The sequence below is a fragment of the Arachis hypogaea genome, chromosome 4, assembly GCF_003086295.3.
Source record: "Arachis hypogaea cultivar Tifrunner chromosome 4, arahy.Tifrunner.gnm2.J5K5, whole genome shotgun sequence".
NCBI lineage: Eukaryota > Viridiplantae > Streptophyta > Magnoliopsida > Fabales > Fabaceae > Arachis > Arachis hypogaea.
In genome coordinates, this window is record NC_092039.1 from 53162551 (window position 1) to 53171251 (window position 8701).

The 8701-nt window shown below is 40.6% G+C and overlaps 1 non-coding gene across 1 annotated transcript; it reads left to right on the forward strand.

The window, feature by feature from the left end:
* The first annotated feature begins 7230 nt into the window (after positions 1-7230).
* Positions 7231-7334, forward strand: LOC112798414 (small nucleolar RNA R71). Its single transcript, XR_003200026.1, has one exon. It is a non-coding gene; the product is annotated as a small nucleolar RNA R71 (small nucleolar RNA).
* The last annotated feature ends 1367 nt before the right edge of the window (positions 7335-8701 follow it).

An 8701-nucleotide genomic window follows, 5' to 3' on the forward strand; every position in this document is an offset into this window, starting at 1 on the left:
GAATAACCTCTTCATTTTATCTCTTGCTGCATGTTTTGTTAGTTGTATGACAGGGAGAAGAGGGGGACCTCAACTTCCTTCGATTCAGAACCTGAGAGAACCCTCTGGAGATTAAGGACGGAAGCAAGAGAGAAAGGAGTTGTTGGTGCTGAGGAAGAGGAAGAGTACTTTGAACCCAACATGGAAGAGAACTTGGAAAATAATCATGAAGAAGAAGCTCACAACCATGCTAGAGAAGGCCTTGCAAATCATGCTAGGCAAGAAAAGAGAGTTCTAGGCTCCTACATCAATCCAAATCCAGGAAACTGTGGAAGTAGCATCTAGAAGCCCACCATACATGCCAACAACTTTGAACTAAAACCCCAGCTCATCACCCTTGTTCAGAACAACTGCTCATTTAGAGGAAGTGCTCAAGAAGACCCCAATCAACATCTAACCACCTTCCTGAGAATTTATGACACTGTGAAGTCTAATGGAGTCCACCTGGATGTTTATAGGCTGCTGTTGTTCCCTTTTTCACTCAGGGACAAGGCATCCAAGTGGCTCGAATCCTTTCCAAAGGAGAGCTTGACAAATTGGGAAGATGTGGTGAACAAATTTTTGGCAAGATTCTACCCTCCTCAAAGAATTAACAGGCTGAGAGCTGAGGTGCAGACTTTCAGGCAACAAGATGGTGAGACTCTCTATGAGGCATGGGAGAGGTTCAAGGACTTAACAAGAAGATGCCTGGTGGACGAAATTGTGATCCTCAAAGTTGGTCTCTTTGTATTTGTATGAAATCAAAAATACCCCAAAGAGATTATGGTGTGATAAATTGGGATCTTAATAATCCCTGGTGTGATCATAACTCCGTTCAACTTAACCAGCAACTGTACTGGGTCATCCAAGTAATACCTTACGTGAGTAAGGGTCGATCCCACAGAGATTGTTGGTATGAAGCAAGCTATGGTCACCTTGTAAATATCAGTTAGGCAGATTAAATTGGTTTACGATGAGTTCAAAAATTAATAATAAATAGAAAATAAAGGGATAGAAATACTTATGTAAATCAATAGTTGGAATTTCAGATAGGCGTATGGAGATGCTGTGCTCCTCTTGAATCTCTACTTTCTTATTACATTCATCCAATCCTTCTTACTCCTTTCCATAGCAAGCTGTATGTAGGGCATCACCGTTGTCAATGGCTACATCCCATCCTCTCAGTGAAAATGGTCCTATGCTCTGTCACAGCACAGCTAATCATCTGTCGGTTCTCAATCAGGTTGGAATAGAATCCCTTGATTCTTTTGCGTTTGTCATCACGCCCAGCCTTCAGGAGTTTGAAGCTCATCACAGTCATTCAATCCCAGAATCCTACTCGGAATACCATAGACAAGGTTTAGACTTTCCGGATCCTCATGAATGCCGCCATCTATCTAGCTTATACCACGAAGATTCTGTTGGGGAATCTAAGAGATATGCGCCCGGCCTAAGGTAGAACGGAAGTGGTTGTCAATCACGCGCGTTCATAGGTGAGAATGATGATGAGTGTCACGGATCATCACATTCATCAAGTTGAAGTGCAACGTATATCTTGGAATAAGAATAAAAGATAATTGAATAGAAAGTAATAATAATTGTATTGAAACTTGAGGTACAGCAGAGCTCCACACCCTTAATCTATGGTGTGCAGAAACTCCACTGTTGAAAATACATAAGTGAAAGGTTCAGGCATGGCCGAATGGCTAGCCCCCTGAATGATCAAGAGACCAAATGATCAAAGACTACAAAGTCAAAAGATTAAGTAACTTATCCTATTTATACTAGACTAGCTACTAGGGTTTACAAGAGTAAGTAATTGATGTATAAATCCACTTTCGGGGCCCACTTGGTGTATGCTTGGCTGAGCTTGATCTATCCACGAGCTGAGGCTTTTCTTGGAGTTGAACTCCAAGTTATAACGTGTTTTGGGCGTTCAACTCCGGATCATGACGTGTTTCTGGCGTTTAACTCCAGACAGCAGCATGTACTTGGCGTTGAGTACCACTTTACGTCTTCAATTTCCGAATAAAGTATGGACTATTATATATTGCTGGAAAGCTCTGGATGTCTACTTTCGAACGCGGTTAAGAGCGCGCTATTTGGAGTTCTGTAGCTCCAGAAAATATATTTCGAGTGCAGGGAGGTCAGATTCCAACAGCATCAGCAGTCCTTTTGTTAGCCTTTTCCAGAGTTTTGCTCAAGTCCCTCAATTTCAGCCAGAAATTATCTGAAATCACAGAAAAACACACAAACTCATAGTAAAGTCCAGAAATGTGAATTTAACATAAAAACTAATGAAAACATCCCTAAAAGTAGCTTGAACTTACTAGAAACTACCTAAAAACAATGCCAAAAAGCGTATAAATTATCCGCTCATCACAACACCAAACTTAAATTGTTGCTTGTCCCCAAGCAACTGAAAATCAATTAGGATAAAAAGAAGAGAATATACTATAAATTTCAAAATATCAATGAATATTAATTATAATTAGATGAGCGGGACTTGTAGCTTTTTGCTTCGGAACAGTTTTGGCATCTCACTTTTTCCTTTGAAGTTTAGAATGATTGGCTTCTCTAGGAACTTAGAATGTCGGATAGTGTTATTGACTTTCCTAGTTAAGCATGTTGATTCTTGAACACAGCTACGTATGAGTCTTGGCCGTGGCCCTAAGCACTTTGTTTTCCTGTATTACCACCGGATACATAAATGCCACAGACACATGACTGGGTGAACCTTTTCAGATTGTGACTCAGCTTTGCTAGAGTCCCCAGCTAGAGGTGTCCAGAGCTCTTAAGCACACTCTTTTTGCTTTGGATCACGACTTTAACCACTCAGTCTCAAGCTTTTCACTTGGGCCTTCATGACACAAGCACATGGTTAGGGACAGCTTGATTTAGCCGCTTAGCCTGGATTTTATTTCCTTGGGCCCTCCTATCCATTGATGCTCAAAGCCTTGGATCCTTTTTACCCTTGCCTTTTGGTTTTAAGGGCTATTGGCTTTTTCTGCTTGCTTTTTCTTTTTTTTTATTTCTATTTTTTTCGCAAGCTTCTTTTTCACTGCTTTTTCTTGCTTCAAGAATCAATTTCATGATTTTTCAGATCATCAATAACATTTCTCTTTGTTCATCATTCTTTCAAGAGTCAACAGTTTTAACATTCATAAACAACAAGATCAAAATTTATGCACTGTTCAAGCATTCATTCAGAAAACAAAAAGTATTGTCACCACATTAATATTAAACTAAATTCAAGGATAAATTCGAAATTCATGTACTTCTTGTTCTTTTGAATTAAAACATTTTTCATTTAAGAGAGGTGAAAGATTAATGGATTTTATTCATAGCTTTAAGACATGGTTACTACATACTAATGATCATGAAGTAAAGACACAAAACATAGATACACATACAACATAAAAACCGAAAAGCAGAAAGAAATAAGAACAAGGAATGAATCCACCTTAGTGGCGTCTTCTTCTTGAAGGTCCAACAATGTCCTTAAGCTCTTCTATATCCCTTCCTTGTCTTTGTTGCTCCTCCCTCATTGCTCTTTGATCTTCTCTTATTTCATGGAGAATGATGGAGTGCTCTTGATGTTCCACCCTTAATTGTCCCACATTGTAGCTCAAATCTTCCAAGGAAGTGTTGAGTTGTTCCCAATAGTTATTAGGAGGAAAGTGCATCCCTTGAGGCATCTCAGGGATTTCTTGATGATGAGCTTCCTCATGCATCTCTTGAGAACCGTGAAGGGTCTCTCTTGCTTGCTCCATCCTCTTCTTGGTGATGGGCTTGTCCTCCTCAATGGAGATGTCTCCTTCTATGATAACTCCAGCTGAGTAACATAGATGGCAAATAAGGTGAGGAAAAGCTAGCCTTGCCATGGTGGAGGGCTTGTCGGCTATTTTGTAGATTTCATTGGAGATGACCTCATGAACTTCTACTTCATCTCCAATCATGATGCTATGAATCATGATGGCCCGATCCACAGTTACTTCAGATCGGTTGCTAGTAGGAATGATGGAGCGTTGAATGAACTCCAACCATCCTCTAGCCATAGGCTTGAGGTCCAGTCTTCTTAGTTGAACTGGCTTGCCTTTGGAGTCTCTCTTCCATTGAGCTCCTCCCACACATATGTCCGTAAGGACTTGGTCCAACCTTTGATTAAAGTTGACCCTTCTAGTGTAGGGGCGTTCATCTCCATGAATCATGGGCAAGTGAAACGCCAACCTCACATTTTCCGGACTAAAATCTAAGTATTTCCCCCGAACTATTGTGAGATAATTCTTTGGATTCGGGTTCATACTTTGATCATGGTTCCTAGTGATCCATGCATTGGCATAGAACTCTTGAACCATTAAGATTCCGACTTGTTGCATGGGGTTGGTTAAGACTTCCCAACCTCTTCTTCGGATTTCATGTCGGATCTCCGGATACTCATTTTTCTTGAGCTTGAAAGGGACCTCAGGGATCACCTTCTTCTTTGCCACAACATCATAGAAGTGGTCTTGATGGGTTTTGGAGATGAATCTTTCCATCTCCCATGACTCGGAGGTGGAAGCTTTTGTCTTCCCTTTTCCTTTTCTAGAGGATTCTCCGGCCTTAGGTGCCATTGATGGTAGTGGAAAATAAAAAAGATTGTGCTTTGACCACACCAAACTTAAAATATTGCTCGTCCTCGAGCAATAGAAGAAAGAAGAGAAGAAGAAGAAGAAGAGAATATGGTAGAGAGGGAGAGATGTAGGTTCGGCCATTTAGGGTGGGAATGGGTGGGAAAATGGTTTTGAATTTTTGAAGGTAGGTGGGGTTTATGGGGAAGAGTGGATGGATGTGAGTGGTGAAGGGGTGATTGGGAAGAGGGATTGAGGTGATTGGTGAAGAGTGTTGGGAAGTGTGATATGGGGAATACTTATCACAAAATAGGATTAGGAGGTAAGGTGGGAATATAGTAGGTGGGGATCCTGTCGGGTCCACAGATCCTGAGGTGATCCTGTGGGGTCCACAGATCCTGAGGTGTTAAGGAATTCCATTCCTGCACCAAATAGGCATGTAAAATGCCTTTGCACACCATTCTGGCGTTTAAACGCCGTGTGGTGCACATTCTGGGCGTTCAACGCCCATGTAAAGCATGTTTCTGGCGTTGAACGCCAGTTTCATGCTTATTACTGGCGTTCAGCGCCAGCTTTTCTTCTCTAGGCACATTTCTGGCGTTCAGCGTCAGAATGTTGCTTGTTTCTGGCGTTCAGTGCCAGATTCATGCTCTGTTCTGGCGTTGAAGGCCAGCCAGATGCTTCTTACTGGCGTTGAACGCCAGCCTGTGCTTCCTCCAGGGTGCGATTTTTCTTCTGTTGTTTTTGATTCTGTTTTTAATTTTTATGATTTTTTCGTGACTCCACATGATCATGTACCTAATAAAACACAAAATAACAATAAAATAAAAATTAGATAAATAAAATTGGGTTGCCTCCCAACAAGCACTTCTTTAATGTCAATAGCTTGACAGTGGCTCTCATGGAGCCACAAAGGTGATCAGGTCAATGTTGTATAGTCCCAACACCAAACTTAGAGTTTGGATATGGGGTCTTAACACCAAACTTAGAGTTTGGTTGTGGCCTCCCAACACCGAACTTAGAGTTTGACTGTGGGGGCTCTTCTTGACTCTGAACTGAGAGAAGCTCTTCATGCTTACTCTCTTTTGTCACAGAGGGATGGCCATGTGCCTTAAACACAAGGTAGTCCCCATTCAATTGAAGGACTAATTCACCTCTGTTGACATCTATCACAGCTTCTGCTGTGGCTAGGAAAGGTCTTCCAAGGATGATGGATTCATCCTCTTCCTTCCTAGTGTCTAAGATTATGAAATCAGCAGGGATGTAAAGGCCTTCAACCTTTACTAACACGTCATCCACTATTCCATAAGCTTGTCTTAATGACTTGTCTGCCAATTGTAATGAGAACAAGGCAGGTTGTACCTCAATAATCCCCAGCTTCTCCATTACAGAGAGTGGCATAAGATTTATTCCTGACCCCAGATCACATAGAGCCTTTTCAAAGGTCATGGTGCCTATGGTACAAGGTATTAAGAACTTGCCAGGATCTTGTTTCTTTTGAGGTAGAGTTTGCTGAATCCAGGTATCTAGTTCATTAATGAGCAAGGGAGGTTCACTTTTCCAAGTCTCATTACCAAACAACTTGGCATTCAGCTTCATGATAGCTCCTAAATATTGAGCAACATGCTCTCCAGTCACATCTTCATCCTCTTCAGAGGAAGAATAGTCTTCAGAGCTCATGAATGGCAGAAGGAGATTTAATGGAATCTCTATGGTCTCTGTATGAGCCTCAGATTCCTGTGGATCCTTAATAGGAAACTCCTTCTTGCTTGAGGGACGTCCCAGGAGGTCTTCCTCACTAGGATTCTCGTCCTCCTCCTCCCTTGTGCATTCGGCCATATTGATTACATCAATGGCCTTGCACTCTCCTTTTGGATTTTCTTCTGTATTGCTTGGGAGAATACTGGGAGGAGTTTCAATGATTTTCTTACTCAGCTGGCCCACTTGTGCCTCCAGATTTCTAATGGAGGATCTTGTTTCACTCATGAAACTGAAAGTGTACTTTGACAGATCAGAGACTAAATTGGCTAAATTAGAAGTGTTTTGTTCAGAATTCTCTGTCTGTTGCTGAGAAGATGATGGGAAAGGCTTGCTATTGCTCAGCCTATTGCGTCCACCATTGTTAAAGCCTTGTTGAGGCTTTTGTTGATCATTCCATGAGAAATTTGGATGATTTCTCCATGATGAGTTATAGGTGTTTCCATAGGGTTCACCCATGTAATTAACCTCTGCCATGGCAGGGTTCTCAGGATCATAAGCTTCTACAGAAGCTGCCTCTTTAGTACTATTTGATGCATGTTGCCATCCATTCAGACTTTGAGAGATCATGTTGACTTGCTGAGTCAACACTTTGTTCTGAGCTAATATGGCATTCAGAGCATCAATTTCAAGAACTCCTTTCTTATGAGGTATCCCATTATTCACGAAATTCCTCTCAGAAGTGTACATGAATTGGTTATTTGCAACCATGTCAATTAGTTCTTGCGCTTCTGCAGGTGTTTTCTTTAGGTGAATTGATCCACCTGCAGAATGGTCCAATGACATTTTCAAAAATTCAGATAGGCCATAATAGAATATATCTAATATGGTCCATTCTGAAAACATGTCAGATGGACACCTTTTGGTCAGCTGCTTGTATCTTTCCCAAGCTTCATAGAGGGATTCACCATCTTTTTGTTTGAAGGTATGAACATCCACTCTAAGCTTGCTCAGCTTTTGAGGAGGAAAGAATTTATCTAAGAAGGCAGTGACCAGCTTATCCCAGGAGTCCAGGCTATCCTTGGGTTGTGAATTCAACCATATTCTAGCTCTGTCTCTTACAGCAAAAGGGAAAAGCATGAGTCTGTAGACTTCAGGATCAACTCCATTCGTCTTTACAGTCTCACAGATCTGCAAGAACTCAGTTAAAAACTGATAAGGATCTTCAGATGGAAGTCCATAAAACTTGCAGTTTTGTTGCATTAAGGCAACAAGCTGAGGTTTTAGCTCAAAGTTGTTGGCTCCAATGGCAGGAATGGAGATGCTTCTTCCATCAAACTTGGACGTTGGCTTTGTGAAGTCACCAAGCATTCTCCTTGCATTATTATTATTTTCGGCTGCCATCTCCTTCTCTTGTTCGAAAATTTCTGAAAGGTTGTTTCTCGATTGTTGTAATTTAGTTTCTCTTAATTTTCTCTTCAGAGTCCTTTCAGGTTCTGGATCAACTTCAACAAGAGTGCTTTCTTTCACTATGAATGCATGGAATTTTCGAAAATTTAATGCATAAATTTTAAAAATATACAATTGACACCAAACTTAAAAGTTGACTCAAGACTCAAACAAGAAACACAAGATATTTTTTATTTTTATGATTTTATTAATTTTTTGGATTTTTATTAATTTTTTCGAAAAAAAGTTTGGAAAAACGAAAAAGAAAAGAAAAATTTTGAAAAAGATTTTTGAAAAAATTTTTGAAAAGAAAATTACCTAATCTGAGCAACAAGATGAACCGTCAGTTGTCCATACTCGAACAATCCCCGGCAACGGCGCCGAAAACTTGGTGGACGAAATTGTGATCCTCAAAGTTGGTCTCTTTGTATTTGTATGAAATCAAAAATACCCCAAAGAGATCATGGTGTGATAAATTGGGATCTTAATAATCCCTGGTGTGATCATAACTCCGTTCAACTTAACCAGCAAGTGTACTGGGTCATCCAAGTAATACCTTACGTGAGTAAGGGTCGATCCCACAGAGATTGTTGGTATGAAGCAAGCTATGGTCACCTTGTAAATCTCAGTTAGGCAGATTAAATTGGTTTATGATGAGTTCGAAAATTAATAATAAATAGAAAATAAAAGGGATAGAAATACTTATGTAAATTAATAGTGAGAATTTCAGATAGGCGTATGGAGATGCTGTGCTCCTCTTGAATCTCTACTTTCTTATTACATTCATTCAATCCTTCTTACTCCTTTCCATAGCAAGCTGTATGTAGGGCATCACCGTTGTCAATGGCTACATCCCATCCTCTCAGTGAAAATGGTCCTATGCTCTGTCACAGCACGGCTAATCATCTGTCGGTTCTCAATCAGGT